The following is a 19,374-nucleotide window of genomic DNA, read 5'->3' as shown; positions in this document are numbered from 1 at the left end:
GCTTGCATATAGCTCCTTAATGGTCTCTATTTCCCTGTGTGTCCCCCCCAAAAGTCTGTAAGCATACAAAGTCAGAAACCACTTCTCTTTCATCTGTTATCCTGAATGTTCAGCACAATGGCTAGTGTTATGATAGAAGTTCTAATATTGTTTCTTGAATAAATCAATGGATTAGTATCAGCTCTTATTTTCTGTATGTTTTTTAAAAAAATCATTTATTGGAGAGGCACGGAGATAGAAAGAAGGATATGAATATGATAGATAGACAATAGATTATAGATAGACAGAGCTTCCCATCCACGTATTCATTGGTTTATTCCTCTAATACATACCATAGCTGAAACTGGGCCAGGCTGAAGCTGGGAGACAGGAGCTCACTCAGGGTCTTCCCAAATACTTGAACCATGAAGGTCTGCATTGGCAGGAAGCTGGAGTCCGGACCAGAACATTCCAACATGGCACGTGGTCATCTTCACTGGTGTCTTAACTGCTAGTTTACACTTCTGCCCCTACTTGCTCTATGTTTTGGAAGCAAAATTCAGCAGTGGCTGGAGATGTAATGCTGAACATGGCACCAAGGTGGCAGTTGTTGGTATGAAATCCTCACAAAGAAAGCAGGTTTTAACAGGGAGAGGGAACCAAAGGCCATTTAGAGTAAAGAGCTCAGGCCACTCAGTGATTAGGGGAAAGTGCCCTGTGTATCGAGAGTGAAGAAGTTGTAGACAACAATAGGTAGCGTGTTAGACCGTAAAGATCCTTCCTTCTGTACTTAGGACCCCAGACTTCACCCTGGGGTCCATGGGGGGGCCACTGACTACCTGTGGTCTGTCACAGTAGAGTGTGCATAACTTTGGAGTTGTTTCTTTGCCTGCCTGCCTTCCTTCCTTCCTCTTTCTTGCTTGCTTGCTTGCTTTCTGGATTTCTTATTTCACTGAGGTTTTCTGGGAAGTGTCTCTGAGAAAATAAAAGGTGTCCTGCATGTTGACCTCCTGGGAGGCTAGGGTTGCTCTGAGAGTGGGATTTCCTCCTGCAGGCTCAGGCTCAGGCTCAGGCTCAGGCTCAGGCTCAGGCTCAGCCGGACGCATGCTGGCCACTGGAGGTCACTGTTGCATCATAGATGTATTTGCAAAGCTCTGTTATGCCCATTTTGAAGTCTGCTTTTGCCAAGAGTTCTGGAAGCCTATATCCCCTGGCAGCTTGGAAGTTCCCCAGTGCAGACGTGCCTCTTTCCTGGTCAAGAATTGGCCTGGTGACCTGGAAGATGTGGCCAAGGAAGAGCTGTGCCTGAGGCAGGAAGGAGAGAGGCTGGGGGACCTGGTGCAAGGAGGGCTGAGTCTGTAATCAAATACGGGGCCGTGGTGGTGTGGTCTGGATCACATTATCCTGCGTCTGGCATAGGAGAGGCTGGTTGCCCCTTCGGGTCAAGGCGACTTCTCTCCTGCTGTTTTCTGATTTGAATCTGGTTGAGGTTAGAGAAGGTTGTGATTGTCTTATGGATCCGTAGAGATCCAGGGGGGCATCTGACTCCATCCTAGGGGGAGGTCTGCAGGTGGGAGGAAGACATCCTAGTGCATCTGGGCTCTGACAGCAGAGCTGCTAGGTCAGGTGGGAGTTTGGGGACTGAGTCTCCCTCTCTGAACCCATCCACTCGCTGGCAGCCTGTGCCAGGGCCAGGCTTCCAAGGAGGCATCAGAGAGAACCACAGGGAAGGAACTGACATTTCTAGTGGGAAACTGTTGTGCTAGACCTTATTTTTTCTCACACTGTTCTTGTGGTGAGTATGTATTATTTTTGCTAATTTGATATTTGAAGAAACCAAGGCTTAGAGCTGACAATTGAACCTAAATAACTTTAAATACAAAGAGGAAGGATGATAAAACAACTACATGTGGGCACCTTCTAAGAATTCATCTAAACTGGAATTCTTGCTTTGCATCATGCAGGGGAACAGAGCCTCTGGGAGTGTGGCTTTGATAATAACTCACTTCAACTTTGGTCGAGAATAACTTCTGGGCAGAACTGAGTAACTTTCTAAAAAGCTGTGATCTGTTTATAACTTTATGAAGGGTCTTCAGAAAGTTCATGGAGGACATGCACTATGAAAAAAACTGTATGATTTCAAAATTGTTCACATCCAAATAAACTCGCACTAAGTTGCTGTAACATGTCTGAACAGGATCTAGTTTGTGGCATTCAGAAGGATGAGACATCAATTTGAAAAGAGCAGCATGAATTCTGATGCAATAGAAGCAAGCTTTCTGGTGAAAGTTGGGTGGAAGAATGGCAAAATTGTTGATGCTGTATGAAAAGTCTCTGGGGACAATGCCCCAAACACATCAGCAGTTTGCAAGCAGGTCAGTTATTTCAAGGAGAGGTGAGATGGGGGTCTTCCTCTCTTGGAGCCCCCTCCTGGCTGCTGCAGCAGGAGGTTTCTGACTTAAATAAATTTTGCTTTGCTCACTGCCTTGTCCGCATGGAAATTCTTCTCCTATGTGAGACAAGAACCCAGGTCTTCGTCTTTGTCACCATGTTGCCTGTAATAGCTTGGCGCCATGATTTGGATACAACTCCAGTGGGACTTGGATCCAGTTCAAACTTAACTCCAGCCAGCCTGGAGTTGCCTCACTAGATGAGGAGAGCAAGCAGTCTGCTCTTGCTTCTGCTTTTCGGAGAGCCTCATCCCCCTCCACAGTAACTCTCTCAAGAACACTGACTGGGTCCTTGGCAGCCAATTAAAACTGGTTAGTGCGGCTGCTGGCCTTCCGACTCCAGGGTCAGGCTTGCTGACGAGGCTGGAGCAATCCCTGGAGCTGAGATTCTGTACTCCTCCTCTCAGCTCTGGGAATGTGGAGTTTCCTATGGTGGGGCTCAGTCCATTGCACGGGACTATCTTTATGATCAATTATGAACTTAAACTGATCACTTTAACCAATAAGATGGCATTGGTACCCACCAACTTAATGGGATTTGGAGTCCCATGACAAGTTTTTTGCTTTACCCTTAGGGGTAAGTCAGAGGGAACTGTACATCTCCTCCCTCTCCTATTCCCACTCTTATTTTTAACAGGGATCAATTTTCAACTGGATTTAAACATTTAAGAATAATTCTGTGTTAATTAAAGAGTTCAACCAATGGTGTTAAGTAGAAAAATAAAAAGAATAAAATAGTAAGCTGTTCCTTGACAGTCAGGACAAGGGCTGATCAAGTCACTGCTTCTCATAGTGTCAGTTTCACTTCACTTCTACAAGTTTGTTTTCAGGTGCTCAGTTAGTTGTCAGAGATCAGGGAGAACATACGATATTTGTCCCTTTTGGGACTGGCTTATTTCACTCAGCATGATGCTTTCCAGATTCCTCCATTTTGTTGCAAATGATCGGATTTCATTTTCTTTTACTGCTGTGTAGTAATCCATAGAGTACATATCCCACAATTTCTTATCCAGTCTCCCGTTGACGGGCATTTAGGTTGATTCCATGTCTTAGCTATTGTGAATTGAGCTAAGGTGCAGGGATTTTAAAGCCATGCAATAGTCCCTGCAACATTCCAGTTCTAGTGGTTCAAAAGCACAGCATCTCCACCTCATTAATGGGGCAGCAGTGCCCATACGTGCTATGTTCCTAGTCCCTATACCTTGCTATCTTGCTTATTACTATTCTCAGTCTTACATCTAAATTCTTTCTTCTGTGAAAACCTCTCTTTCAGCCAAAGTCTCTTGGCCACACTTGTACAGGAGGAGTATTTTAAAAGACATCTAGGCCAACTTCTTCTCCCTCAAACTCTCTACCTGGGCCCCCCTGACTTTGGCTTGCCTGATCTGTCCAGGGGTTGCTCGTGGGGAGGGATATTGCATCTGTTCAGCAGCCAATGCCCAGCTACCTTGGCTACCCTACTAAAGAATGGGCCTACCCTACTAAAGGATGCCATGTGTCTCATTTTCCCTACCTCTTTAGTCACTATTTTGAAAAGACATGAGTAAGAACTTGTCATAACAGGGTTCATTTTAAACTGCTAAGTTTTTTTTCTAACCACTGACCAGATTTCCTGTAGGGCCATGTTTTCCAATCTCCTGCTTAAGTTTTTTCCTAGACTGACAAGGGTAGGCACCCTGATTGCTCTGACTCAAAGAGTTCTTGCTAAATTATAGAAGTTTCTCTGCCAACCTATTTAAGATTATTCTGTTCTCCAATTATCAATATATGTGTTGTTAACCTATAGAGCTCTGATTATTTTCCAGTGCCCTAAAATGTATAAAGGTCTCTAAAACCCTGTTATATTCCCTAAGGTGCTCTACTTTGTTGAGTTGTTCTTATAATCATAACTAGTTTAAATTTTTGCCATCCACCATGTGACTCTTAAAATATTTATGTATGCCTTTTGACAAATCATTGCTGCTATATGCTTAAATGGCTTATCTTCCAGGCTAAGCATTCTCCCAAGATTCCTAGGGTTTGCAACACTTTGGTAAAGTAATTGTATAAAAATCACTTACCTGTTTCCTACCTGGATTCAAAAACTGCTTTAGCATTTTCAAAATTCAAGATTAAGGTAGTTACAATTCTGTATGTTCTTTTAAAATATTTTCCCCTTAATTTAGAGGTGTTGAGAAATGTGGATTGTTTTAGGATAGAAAGAATGTTTTTGATAGAAAGAGGCACTGTAGGAATAAGCATGTTGTAGAAGGTTTGCAGAAGTTGAATGCTATTCAAGATTAGTTTAGATGAAATAGAAGTAAATTATTTTAAAGTTAGCTCTTTTTTTTTTTTAAAAAAGATGTATTTATTCATTTGAAAGTCAGAGTTACAAAGAGAGAAGGAGAAGTAGAGAGAGAGAGAGAGAGGTCTTCCATCCACTGGTTTACTATCCAATTGGCTTCAATGGTTGAGCTGTGCCAATCTGAAGCCAGGAGTCAGGAGCTTCTTCCAGGTCTCCCATGAGTGTGCAGGGGCCCAAGCACTTGGACTATCTTCTATTACTTACTCAGGCCATAGCAGAGAGCTGGATTGGAAGTGGAGAAGCCAGTTCTTGAGCCGGTGCCCATATGGGATGCTGGCACTGCAGGCAGCGGCTTAACCTGCTATGCCACAGCACTGGCCCCTAAAGTTATCTCTTCTCCTTTTTTTTTTAAGATTTATTTATTTATTTGAAAGTCAGAGTTACACAGAGAGAGGAGAGGCAGAGAGAGAGAGAGAGAGAGAGAGAGGTCCTCCATCCGATGCTTCACTTCCCAATTGGCTGCAATGGTTGGAGCTGCACTGATCTGAAGCCAGGAGCCACGAGCTTCTTCCTGGTTTCCCACTCTGGCGGCGCAGGGGCCCAAGGACTTGGGTCATCTTCCCAGGCCATAGCAGAGAGCTGGATTGGAAATGGAGCAGCTGGTGCTCATATGGGATGCCAGCGCTTCAGGCCAGGGCATTATCTGCTGCACCACAGCGCTGGCCAAGTTATCTCTTCTTAAAAGAGAGCAGGAATACCTGATTTTCTGTTTTTATGATGTGATGCAATCAACTGTCCTGCAATAAGTTCATATGCTGAAATCAAATGCTAATCTTTTCATTTAAGGTTTTTCTGTTTTGTAACTCATCTGGATGACAAAGTTCTAAATATCTCAGAGAAGTTTCATGTGTGTTTTCTCTTGCCTTTATTGCGCTTCATTGCTTTAAAAAATTGAGTCTTACAGGAGTTAACTCTGACTAGAGCTGGTCCACAGCTTTGGCTAAAATACTCAGGTTTAACTTTGATCAGATGGTTTAAATCTCTGACAATCCTTTTACATTTAAAGCTCTAAAACTGAGTCTTTGACTTTTTAAAAAGATCTATTTTATTTATTTGAAAGCAGAGTAAGAGAGAGAGAGAGAGAGAGAGAGAGAGAGAGAGATCTTCCATCCACTGGTTCACTCCCCAAAAGGCCTCAATGGCTGGAGCTGTGCTGGTCCAAAGCCAGGAGCTTCATCTGGGTCTCCCACATTGTAGTGGAATGAGGAGGTGAAAAGGTCGTGCCAAGATGGCCACTGACAACAGAAACTGCCTGGCAATAGGCCATGATTGGATGGCTTTGGAAACTGCCTGGCAACAGGCTGTGATTGGTTAGGGCATAGACCATCCCTTGACTGGATTGGCTGGCCTTGGCTATATAAGCAGCTGTAGCAACTGAAACAAATCTGCGGGCTGCTCGCCTCTGACTCACTTTCACCCGACTCCCAGGGTCTGTGTGGTGACTCTGCGCCTCTTGCCCCGACCACACTCCTCCTCTCAGAACGAATCCTCTCAGAAGAAATCAACAGCAACACCACATGAGTGCAGGGGCCCAAGCATTTGGGCCACCTGCTGCTTTCCCAGATGCATTAGCAGGGAGCTGTATTGGAAGTGGAGTAGCTGGGACTCAAACTGGTATCCATATGTGATGCTGGTGCTGCCAACTGCAGCTTTACCCACTATGCCACAGCACTGGTCCTCTGGGGCTTCCAGCTGGATCCCTGGAGCTCTCAAAAGATGAGGCCCTCAATTGGGAGAGATAGTAACTTCCTTATGCTTTGTGTTATCCAGGACTAAACAACTAGAAGCCATCCAACTCCAGGCTGTACTCTAGATGATGCCCCCGAGGAAATCTGCATTTTACCAAGACCCTTAGATCAATCGTAGCATGCTTGGCAGCTATCCCTCAATGATGCCCCCTTTCAGCATGAAGCAGCCAGGGTGGTCATAACCCCCATATTCCCAACAGCAGTTAGGGTATATTCTTTTTGGTGGGGGGAGTGGTGATGTGATGAGGTAGTAAAACTAATAGGCAGTTAGCTCAGGTCCCATTGGTAATGAGAAAAGGAGGAAGTCTCATTAAGAATATACAAAATGCTGTGGCCAGCGCACTGCGCCTATCTGAAGGCAGGAGCCAGGTGCTTCTCCTGGTCTCCCATGGGGTGCAGGGCCCAAGCACTTGGGCCATCCTCCACTGCACTCCCGGGCTACAGCAGAGAGCTGGCCTGGAAGAGGGGCAAGCGGGACAGAATGCGGCGCCCCGACCAGGACTAGAACCCGGTGTGCCGGCGCCACAAGGCGGAGGATTAGCCTATTGAGCTGCGGCGCCGGCAGTTTTTAGTTTTATTGTGAGAATAGAAAGAAGTTACCTATCCCACCTTCTCATTGACAGGATTACAATTTCTGATGGGTTTTTTCCTTGTCCTTTGATTGACTGTTCCGTGAATTGTGCTTAAACCAGTTTCTTCAATGCTATAAATTAAGGGGAAAATATTTTAAAATTTTAAATTTAAATTTAAATTAAGGGGAAAATATTTTAAAAGAACATACAGAATTGTAACTACCTTAATCTTGAATTTTGAAAATGCTAAAGCAGTTTTTGAATCCAGGTAGGAAACAGGTAAGTGATTTTTATACAAACCAGAAACTCTTCAACCAGTTTCTTGGGTTTTCCTCTCTTGGAACCCTCCTCCTAGCTGCAGTAGCAGGAGGTTTCTGACTTAAATAAATCTTGCATTGCTAGAAAAAAATAAAAGAGAGAGAGATGACAGACCATCCACATCAATTTGTGATTTATCTTCAGTGAATATCATAAAAAAGACAGCACTGATGTGATAAGTTCATAGCACCCTTCCTACTTTCCAACATGGGAAGCAGGATACACAGCAGACTCATAGAATGGCAGATGTCCTAAACAGCACTCTGGCTTCAGAATCAGCCCTTAAGGCATTTGGATCTGGCTGAAGAGCCCATGAGAGTATTTTAGGCATGGAAAGCCAAGACACTCTGGCAAAAACAAAAACAAAAAGAAAAACCCCACACCTAAATGAAAGATCTCTGGGAGTGAGATCCCAGTAGAAAGAACAGGTCATCAAAGAAGGAGGTACCTTTCTCTGAAGGGAGGAGAGAACTTCCACTTTGACTATGACCTTGTCTGAATAAGATCAAAGTCGGCAAACTCAAAAGGCTTCCATAGCCTTGGCAATTCATGACTAGAGCCTAGGGAGATTACTGATGCCATAAACAAGAGTGTCAAATTGTTAAGTCAACAACAGTAGTCACTGTGTACTTACTCCTCATGTGGGATCTCTGTCCTTAATGTGTTGTCCAATGTGAATAAAAGCTATAACTAGAACTGAAACAGTATTTTACATTTTATGTTCTGTGTGGGTGCAAACTGATGAAATCTTTACTTAATATATACTAAATCGATCTTCTGTATATAAAGATAATTGAAAATGAATCTTGATGTGAATGGAGTGGGAGAGGGAGTGGGAGATGGGAGAGGTGTGAGTGGGAGGGAAGTTATGGGGGGGAAGCCATTGTAATCCATAAACTGTACTTTGGAAATTTATATTTATTTAATAAAAGTTAAAAAAAAGAAATGGACTAAATGGCTGGAATGATCCTTTTCTTTTTTTTTAACTTTTATTTTATGAATATAAATTTCCAAAGTACAGAATATGGATTACCATGGCTTCCCCCCATAACGTCCCTCCAACCCGCAACCCTCCCCTTATCCACTTCCTCTCCCCTTCCATTCACATCAAGATTCATTTTCGATTCTCTTTATATACAGAAGATCAGTTTAGCATACATTAAGTAAAGATTTCAACAGTTTGCTCCCACACAGAAACATAAAGTGAAAAATACTGTTTCAGTTCTAGTTATAGCATTAAATCTCAATGTACAGCACACTAAGGACAAAGATCCTACATGAGGAGTAAGTGCACAGTGACTCCTGTTGTTGACTTAACAAATTGACACTCTTGTTTATGGCCTCAGTAATCACCCTAGGCTCTTGTCATGAGCTGCCAAGGCTATGGAAGACCCCTGAGTTCACTGACTCTGATCATATTTAGACAAGGCCATGGTCAAAGTGGAAGTTCTCTCCTCCCTTCAGAGAAAGGTACCTCCTTCTTTGATGACCCATTCTTTCCACTGGGATCTCACTCGTGGAGATCTTTCATTTAGGTTTTTTTTTCCCCCCCAGAGTGTCTTGGCTTTCCATGCCTGAAATACTCTCATGGGCATTTCAGCTGGATCCGCATGCCTTAAGGGCTGATTATGAGGCCAGAGTGCTGTTAGGACATTTGCCATTCTATGGGTCTGCTGTGTATCTCACTTCCCATGTTGGATCATTCTCTCCCTTTTTGATTCTATCAGCTAGTATTTGCAGACACTATTTTTGTTTATGTGATCCCTTTGGTTCTTAGTCCTATCATTACGATCAATTGTGAACAGAAATTGATCACTGGGACTAGTGAGATGGCATTGGTACATGCCACCTCGATGGGATTGAATTCGAATCCCCTGGTATATTTCTAACTCTACCGTTTGAGGTAAGTCAGCTTGAGCATGTCCCGAATTGCACATCTCTTCCCTCTCTTATTCCCACCCTTATATTTAACAGCGATCACTTTTCAGTTAAGTTTCAGCACTTAAGAAGAATTGTGTATTGATTACAGTATTCAACCAAAAGTATTAAGTAGAACAAACAAAAAAAATACTAAGAGGGATAACATATTAAGTTGCTCATCAACAGTCAGGGTGAGGGCTGATCAAGTCACCATTTCTCATAGTGTTCATTTCACTTTAACAGGTTTCCTTTTTGGTGCTCAGTTAGTTGTCACCTATCAAGGAGAACAAGTGGTATTTGTCCCTTTGGGATTGGCTTATTTCACTCAACATAATGTTTTCCATATTCCTAACAGGGATCACTTTTCATTTAAAATTTAAACACCTAAGAATAATTGTGTGTTAATTACATCCTTTTCAAAATTGTCATGAACTCTATGAATTTTGTATTGAGAAATAAGTTTACATTTTTATCTTTTAATTCTGTTTCCCACAACCTTTATGATGTTCCTTTATTCATAGACCTAAAATATTTCCATGCACACTAACTAAATAGAATCTTATAATAAGTATCTTATCCTCATTTCTGTAGATGAGGAGTCTGAGACTCTGCAGATTTGATCTGCCTCAGGTTGCATATTTAGTTAAGGGTCTACCAGGCCTTCTTACCCTTTGCACAACACCGTAACTATCCTTGCAGGTAAATTTTGCATGGTGGGGGATATTGTATCATAGCCTTGTTAGCAATAGACAAAGCTTACAATTTATATGGCACAAGATTTTGCTTTTAGAAGTGAAAACATTTCAACCCTGAAATATTAAGTTCCTTTCCCAAGTTCCTACAGCTCTGGGGTGAATGATATTGTTTTATTAAGTTAGAGTTACCAGATTTAACCAAAGAGAAGACAGAAGCCCTAGGACTAAAACTCTTGGTATTGTATGGGGCACTTACATTTATAATAAACAAATATTCATCATTTATGTGAATTTCAAATTTAACAGGACACTCAGCACATCATTATCTGTCAACCTACTCTAGGCCCAAAGAGGGCAAACTAAGTGCACTGATTCTTTGGACATGTTGGAATTTTGGAAATGTAAATATTTTTCAAGGAGTACCTTGAATACCCTAGAAATGTAGAAAGACTATGTTTTATTTTGGTTTTGCCAAGAACCACCTCCCTGGGCTCTGCTTACCTTGACACCTCATCAAATGGATTCATTTTTAAGTACATCCTAAGAAAAAACAACTGGGAAGCAGGTGGAAATACAAAGGGCTGTAGGGCAATTATGAAAGAAACCAGTCCAGTTAATCATGCCAACTGCTCAAGGGAAACCAAAGCACGGGGAGAAATCCCCAAGCAGTGTTGAGTAGAATATCCTTCCTATGCACACCTTTAATCAAGGTTCTGGAGGAAGAGTCAGCGCCCCTTTGGAAGCTATTATGTAATGAAATCAACCTGCTTTGTACTCCCAGAGTAATTACTGGCTTTATTCTTCTTACAAATTTAATTTTAGGTATTTGCACATTTTTCATTGATAATATTGATTATTCTGCTAAAACAAATATAACAACAACAACAATAATTTGACCTGACCAGGTATAAGGGTGCTGATTTTAGAACCAGTATTATGAATTTAAATATTAAGGAAGTTTCACACTTCTTAAATAAATATATATATATATATAATTAAATATAAAGGGAGTTTCTTCATCTATTATGCGTATCAGTGTAGGTTCAGGTGTTGCAAAGATAAAACTCTGTGTATATACGGCGACTCTCAGTAATTCTGGTAAGAAAAAATTGTTGGTTCCTAAAGCACACAGACATAGGGTGGATAAATGCACATGTGTGATGATGAGATTATTACTTTGTACTTGTCCAGTGGCTATGAACAAAATTATAACAGATAACAAAGTTGATAAGCATGTGGAGAAAACAGGGAACCCTTGTACACTGTTGGAGGGAATGTTAACTGGTACTCTTATTATGAGAAATGTATGGAGGTCCCACCAATAATGAAAAATTAAATGACCAAACGTTCCAATGATATCTCAATTGGATATCAAGACAAAGGGTGTGAAATCAGTATCTGGAAGAGGTATCTGTACTACCATACTCACTGCAGCGCTATTTACAATACCCAAAGTATAATATCAACTTAAATAACTGCAGTGAGTGAATGGAAAAAGAAAATGTAGTATTTTTTTAAAAAATATTTATTTATTTATTCAAAAGTCAGAGTTACAGAGAGAGAGAGAGAGAGAGGTTCACTCCTCAGATGGCCGCAATGGCCGGAGTTGCACCTATCTGAAGCCAGGAGCCAGGAGCTTCTACTGGGTCTCCCACATGGGTGCAGGGGCCCAAGCACTTGGGCCATCTTCTACTGCTTTCCCAGGCCATAGCAGAGAGCTGGATTGGAAGAGGAACAGCCGGGACTCAAACCAGCGTTAACCCACTGCACCACAGTGCCGGCCTTGAAAATGTGGTATCTGTATAGTGTAGTACTGCTCAGTCTTAGAACAGAAGGAAGTCCTATTATTTGGGACAGCATGGATAAACCTGGAGGACATTATGCTAAAGAAAATCAGAGAGACACAGAAAGACAAATACTGCATGATTTCATTTGTATGTACATTTGATAAAAGTACTCATAAAAGTACAAGTAGCATGGTCATTGCCAGGGCATTGGGAATGAAGGAAACTGATAAGTGCTGGTCAGAGGATATAACGTGTCAGGGCCAGTGCTATGGCACACTGGCATCCCATGTCAGGGAGCCGGCTCAAGACCCGGTTCCTTTGCTTCCCACCCAGTTCCCGACTAATGAAGCTGGGAAAGCAGTGGATGATGGCCCATGTACTTGAGCTCCTACCACCACGTGGAAGACCTAAATGGAGTTCCTAGATCCTGACTTCAGTCTGGCCCAGTCCTATTTTGGGAAGTGAAACACTGTTTGGAAAATCTCTCTTTGCCTCTCCCTCTCTCTCTCTGTCACTCTGCCTTTGAAATCAACCAATCAACCAATCTTTAAAAAAAAAAAACACAACCCAGTGTCAGTTAGGCAGGGTAAGTCTGAAGATGGAACATGCAGCATGGTGACTGTAGTTAATAATAACGCGTGTACACTTGAAGAAATCTACTAAGAGCTGATCACTACAAACACACATACAAATGGGTAACTCTGCCAGGTGATGTATGTGTAAATTAACTTGATTATAGTAATCATGTCACAATGTATTCACATAGCAAAGCAAAGTATACCTTAGATACATACAATTTCTATTTGTCAAGAATACTTCAATAAAGATGCAAAAAATAATGCATGCATGATTCCCCTAACGCTAATAACACTGGCGATTTGAACTTTTTGTTTCTGTGTTGTAAGGGTGTCTTCTGCTTTTTGCCACCTGTTCCCTTCATTCACTGTTGCATTGTTCCGTTGTTACTCGTTACTTTAACAAGGATTTATTGAGCACGAACTGTGAAGCGTGTGGTATGCCAGGAGCTGGGGACGTAGAGGTGAGAACCACAGCCCTGTCCACAGCATGCTCAGAAACTAAAGGAGGAGGGACTGGCAAACACTGAAGTTGAGGCACAGAGGAGAAGGCGATTGACAGTATGGAGGCTCCTCCCCTTCCTGTCCCCGCAGACTTCAATAGTAACTACTGCATGAACCTGGGTGTGTGTGTATGTGTGTGTGTGTGTCTATCTATCTCCAAGGAAGAGGCAAGACAGGAAGGAATGGGAGGTTGGGGAGGAGAGGAAAGGTTGGTTCAAGCTGGAAAACAATATTTACAAGGCAGGAATATGTGGAAGTAGCCACTCTATTAGGTGAATGATAAGAAGTTTGTGATGGAGATGAAGAAAATTGAAACTAAGTAGTTAACGGTCCCTTTCAAAAAGAACTCTATACCCACGTGAAAGGATTTGGGTTTAAGAGAGAGCCATTGCAGCCTGGGAAAGCAGCCCAAGATGGCCCAAGTACTTGGGGCCCTGCCACCCACAAGGGAGACCTGGAAGAAGCTCCTGACTCCTGGCTTTGGTCTGGCCCCGCCATGGCGGTTGTGGCCATCTGGGGAGTGAACCAGCAGATGGAAGATCTCTTTCTCTGTCTCTCTCTCTGTAACTCTGACTTTCAAATAAATAAATAAATCTTAAAAAAAAAAAAAGAAAAGAGAGAGCCCTTGAATACATTTGTAGATGTCAGAGAGCTGAGAGGAGTAGTGGATATACAGGATGAAAAACCAAATTCCAATCAGATATGTAAAACATTCCAATATCATATACACCTAGTGAGGTGAAATTGATCAGAGATAAATGTCAAGCTCTGCTATTGAATCCAAAAAGTCAGTGTGAAATTAAAGAATGGGTGACATCGAAGTTCACAGATATGAAAAGGTTTAGAGACTAACACATTGGTATGATGACTTTCTTCTCAAAATTAATGATTATGCTGTTTTCATAGATGATTAGCATAATAACTGCTGTAAGAAATAGATCCTCAATCTTAGGGAGATAACATAACTGAAATTTAATTCTGGAGCTGGCGCTGTGGCATGGAGGGTAAAGCCGCTGCCTACAGTGCTGGCATCCCATGTGGACACAGCTCGAGTCCCAGCTGCTCCACTTCAGATCCAGCTCTGTGCTATGGCCTAGGAAAGCCATGACAGATGGCCCAAGTGCTTGGGCCCCTGTACCTGCATGGGAGATATGGAAGAAGCTCCTGGGTCCTGGCTTCGAATCAACTTAGCTCCGGCCATTGCGGCCAATTGCAGAGTGAACCAGCGGATGGAAGACCTCTCTCTCTGCCTCTCCCTCTCTCTCTGTGTAACTCTGAATTTCAAATAAATAAACAAATCTTTTAAAAAGAAAGAAATTTAATTCTTGCTCCATTATCTACAAGCCACATAGTTCTTGTCTTCAGAGTCCTAGGTTCCTTTCATCTGGTAGCTGGGTGATCCTTTCAGCTTTGCCTCACTGGCAGTTGCGTCTAAATTAAAGAAATGGAAAGAACAAATGGAGAGACATCTTCTTCATAAAAACATTGGTCCAGGGGCTGGTGCTGTGGCGTAGTGGGCAAAGCTGGTGCCTGGAGTGCCGGCATCTCATATGGGTGCCAGTTCGAGTCCTGGCTGCTTCACTTCCAATCCAGCTCTCTGCTATGGCCTGGGAAAGCAGTAGAAGATGGTCCAAGTCTTTGGGCCCTTGCACCCGCGTGGGAGACCCTGTAGAAGCTCCTGGCTCCTGGCTTCAGATTGGTCTAGCTCCAGCATTTGTGGCCATTTGAGGAATAAACCAGCAGATGAAAGATCTCTCTCTCTCTCTCTCTTTCTCTCTCTGCCTCTGCCTCTCTGTAGCTCTGCCTTTCAAATAAATAAATAAATCGCTTAAAAAATTGGTCCAGAAATATCACACATCATCTCCTCTCACATTTTATTAGCAAGGGAGGCCAGGAGAAATAATCCCACAGTGGGAAACTTCTTTCTAGGGGCCAATCTGTACTACTGAATTGGGAAGAGACATGCTGGTGTCCTGTTTGCCATGTAAGCCCCGGTGGCATCCAGAGTAGAGATTATAATCTCATCAGCTCATGGGTTCGTATGAGCTGAGAGCAGCTCACTTTAGGAAGAATGCTGGCAAAGCGAAGGATGTTTGGAAGCAACTGAATAGCAGAGACAGTGGAACAATCCATGAATGTTTGCTTTGTGCGGAAGACTCAAAAGGAACACAATGACTATCTGCAGCTATTAGAAACCACCCCTTCTCCAGGGTTTCATGTTTATGCTTCTCCTTTCTCAGATTGCTTTTTTTTTTTTAAAGATCTATTTATTTATTCAAAAGACAGAGTTACAGAAAGTGATGGGGGGAGAGACAGGTGGCCACAATGGCTGGAGCTGAGCAGATCCGAAGCCAGGAGCCAGGAGCTTCTTCTGGGTCTCCCACGTGGGTGCAGGGGCCCAAGCACTTGGGCCATCTTCTGCTGTTTTCCCAGGCACATTAGAGGGAGCTGATTTGGAAGTGAAGCAGCCGGGACTTGAACTTGTGCCCACATGGGATGCTGGCACCATAGGTGGCAGCTTTACCAGTTATGCCGGCCCCCTCAGATTGTGTTCTACACCTGGGTGATCCTATATATACTCTGACGCTTATGAGTCTTCCTTTAGATGCTGGGCTTCTATCTCCCAGGCAGAACTCCTCTGAGCTACAAGCTTGTATTCAGTTACTAATCATTTATCTTAAATGTTGCTTTCAAGTTACATCAGACTTGACGGATACAGCTGCATCTCATGCTAGTTCCTCCAACTTGGTGCCCCAATGATAAAAAACACCAATAGTCACCCAACTACTTATGTTAGAAGCTAGGAGTCATCTCTGAGCTGCCATGCTCCTGTGCCTTCCACATCTGATTGGTTATCCAGACCTGTCAATTTTACTTCATAAACATTCTTAAATATATCCACTGTACTACAGAGTGAATTCAGGTTTTCATCACTTTTCAACTGGCTTATTGCCACACGTCTCAACTGGTCTTGCTTCTTCTACCTTTGTTTCTCCACACTACTGCCAGAGAGAGCCAACAAAAAAGGTGAAACTGATTTATCATTCTCTTTTTGAAAACCACTTCAGAAGTTTTAGGTATGAGATTCAAGTCTTTTGATCTGAGTCTTGCCTCTGTTTCTAACCCCATTGCTTACTCACCATTCCATCTGTAGTTCCTTAAATACACCACATTTTCTCATTTCTGTACCTGAGCTTGAGTTTTTCCCCTTAGGCAATCACTTCTTTAGACAACTCTGATTTGTCGTTAAAAATCTGTGTAAGGGGCAGGTGCTGTGGCATAGTGGGTAAAGCTCCCTTGCTGCCTGCAGTGCCAGTATCCCATAGGGGCGCCGGTTCGAGTCCCAGCTGCTGCACTTGCGATCCAGCTCTCTGCTATGGCCTGGGAAAGCAGTAGAAGATGGCCCAATTCCTTGGGCCCCTGCATTTGCATGGGAGACCCGGAAGAAGCTCCTGGTTCCTGGCTTCGGATCAGCGCAGCTCTGGCGGTTGCAGCCAACTGGGGAGTGAACCAGCAAATGGAAGACCTTTCTTTCTGTCTCTACCTATCTCTGTGTGTAACTCTGACTTTCAAACAAATAAATGAATCTTTAAAAAAAAATCCATGTAAGACTTTCCCTAACTCTTCAGTTCTGGGGTGAGTGCGTCATTCTGTGGCTCTGAACACGCTGAGAAAACAGGTACGCAAGTGTCTCCCCAGAGCTGTGCTTTGTTTATTCACTCAACAGCCAGTGCTCAGTTCAATGCCCGCACGCATTCAATAAATGTCGACTTGAGTTGTCATGTTGAAAACAGAACCCGTTTTATCTCTGCTATCTCAAAATATAAAGCCACAAAGCTACAAGACATCAGATTTGGCTTTCACTCAGTGGTAATGCTTAAAGATGGATGGGCGACCTTGGAGAGTATTAGATTCCCTACTTGTGAGAGTCAAGTTGAGCTTGAAGTGACTACTTTATAAGGTACCACAGTAGGGATTTAAGCAGCCAGTGAGGTTGGACTTGGCATCCTTTAACTCTCCAATAAACCATACTATTCTGTGATTTTATGCTTCACTTTCAAAGTATTTATAAAATATGCATTTCAATTGCCTGAGATGTGTCATGGGACAGCGTTTTAAGGAGGCAGAGGCATACAGATGTGTAGGTAGAAATTTTGGTCTCGTGAAATAGTGCACATCCCGATGAACATCAGAAAAATGGGAACCTTTCCGAGCCAGAGCCCTCCACTTCTCTGATCTGCTGGCTGTGCCTTTTGAAATTGTTGGGTCAGAAAATGGAGTTGACACCCATGGTTGAGCTGCTTTAATGACCAATTAGGATTCTTTCTGTTGCCTTCTGCATCTCAAATACCAATGTATTTAGTCTATTAGAGAAGATTTAGGGGCTGAGGTGGTGACCTAGCAGGTTGAACCACGTCCTGTGATTCCCACCTCTGATATGGGTGCTGGTTTGAGTTCCAGCTGTTCTACTTCCAATCCAGCTCCCTGTTATTGCTCCTGGGAAGGCAGTGGAAGATGGTCCAAGTGTTTGGGCCCCTGCCTCTCACAAGGGAGACCTGGATGATGCTCCTGGATCTTGGTTTCAGCTTGGCCCAGCCCCAGTCACTGTGGCCATTTGGGGAGTGAACTAGTAAATGGAACATCTCTCTCTCTCTCTCTCTTACGTTTTCTCTGTAACTCTGCCTTTCAAATAAATAAATGAATTGTCAAAAAAAATGTAGCTCAGCTTTTGGGGGAGGAGGGCTTTGTAAAAAAAAAATAAACAAATTAACATGAGAAAATGACTAATTATTCAAGGTTCCATAAATACGTTTCTTTGAACTATCTGAACTATTGTGCTGATTCTTGTAGCTATTTAAATTAGACCTTTAATAACAGGACCCCCAAATTATAAATCTTTTAGTCTAGCTTTTCTAGGGATAGCATTGAAAAGAGAGAATTAGCTGTACATAAAGGTACTTCAAAAGGTTCATGGGAAATGGAACTAAAACATCAGTATGTTTTCATGAAAAATTAAAATCTATGCATATGAGGAGTATTCAAAAAGTTCATGGAAAATGCAACTTATGCAAATGGATGCATAAATTTCAAAACATTTTTTGCACCAAAATAAGCCTAAGTTTTCATTTTCCACAAATTTTGAGGTGCTCTCCTAAAATGAGAGTTTGTTTTCATAGGAAAGCTCTCTTCCTTTTCTTATTTATTTATTTATTATCAATTTCAGAGAGAGAGAGAGAGAATGTTGAGCTCACATTCTTGGGCCTGGGCCAGGCTGAAGTTGGGAGCCAGGAACTCAATCCAAGTGGCCCAGGTGGGTGGCAGAGACCTTACTACGTGAGCCATCACCTGTGCCCCCAAGAGCGCACATTGACAGGAATCTGGAATACCGAGTAGAGTCGGGAATTGAAACCAAGCACTCTGATGTGAGATGCAGGCATCCCAAGCAGCAGTTTGACAGCTAGGGCAAATGCCCGCTCCCTGCACCCTCACCCCACCCCAAACCCTTTCTTTACATAGCTTTTAAGCTGGAAAAATTCGCTGTCCTAACACACAGTTTGTTTCTCTATCAGTCTTTAAGCAAGATTGTGCTACTTTCTCACAGTGGGGTGAGCGTATGTTTTCATACTCTTCTTGTGTGGAAGACAGTGTTTGGGTATTTTCCTCATGTAAGATCCTTGAGGGGAGGCAAGTGACTGTTATTTGGGGAATAGTTTAGTCCTGTGGAAAGAACACATAATTCAGAATTAAGAACCAGTATTTTAACCCCAGGCTCTGGCTATCGTCCTGTTGGGGTTCTGTCCACACCCGCAGAATAAAGATATTGGATCAAATAACTTCCACTCTGCTTACTGCTCTTTTATTCTTTTTTTGATATGAGATTCTAGATGCTGCCTTTTTAGCACTACACAGCTTGGATTTGGCCAACTCAAATGAAGAAAATGACTTGGAAAATGGCTTGAATTCAAATCCAGGATCCTCAGCTACATTTTGCCCAGGAAGCACGTTTCTAGAATGATGACGCCACTGATTCTGGATTCTCTTTCATCGACACCTCTCCCCTCCTACACAAAGACTGCTTATTAATGTTTGCTAAACACAGGCATAGGATTCTGCTTCTAACAGTTGCCTCCATATACGCCATTCTTTCACCAGTACCTTCCTATTCTAATTTATCCTACAAACGACCACAAATTTAATTTTCCTACTGATTTCCTTTCATTTACCTGTTCACAAAGGCATGCAGACTCTTCATTGGTTACAGAATAAAACCCAAATTCCTGTAGATGCTGTTCGCATATACTACTGCTTCGGTCTGCCTTACTAACCCATTTCCACTCTATCCGTAGAACCTCCAGCCCAAGCCAAGTGAGAGCTTTGTTGTTCCATGGTGTGTTGGTGGGTGCTCTCCTGCCTGCATTGCCTTTGTTCATACATTGTTCATTCCTGTTTCCCTGCTCACACATCTCTTTTCTCCATTTTTT

Source organism: Oryctolagus cuniculus, chromosome 1, assembly GCF_051225735.1.
Source record: "Oryctolagus cuniculus isolate XC-2025 breed Fujian yellow rabbit chromosome 1, ASM5122573v1, whole genome shotgun sequence".
NCBI classification, from domain to species: Eukaryota; Metazoa; Chordata; class Mammalia; order Lagomorpha; family Leporidae; genus Oryctolagus; species Oryctolagus cuniculus.
Note: the sequence above shows the minus strand (reverse complement) of the source record.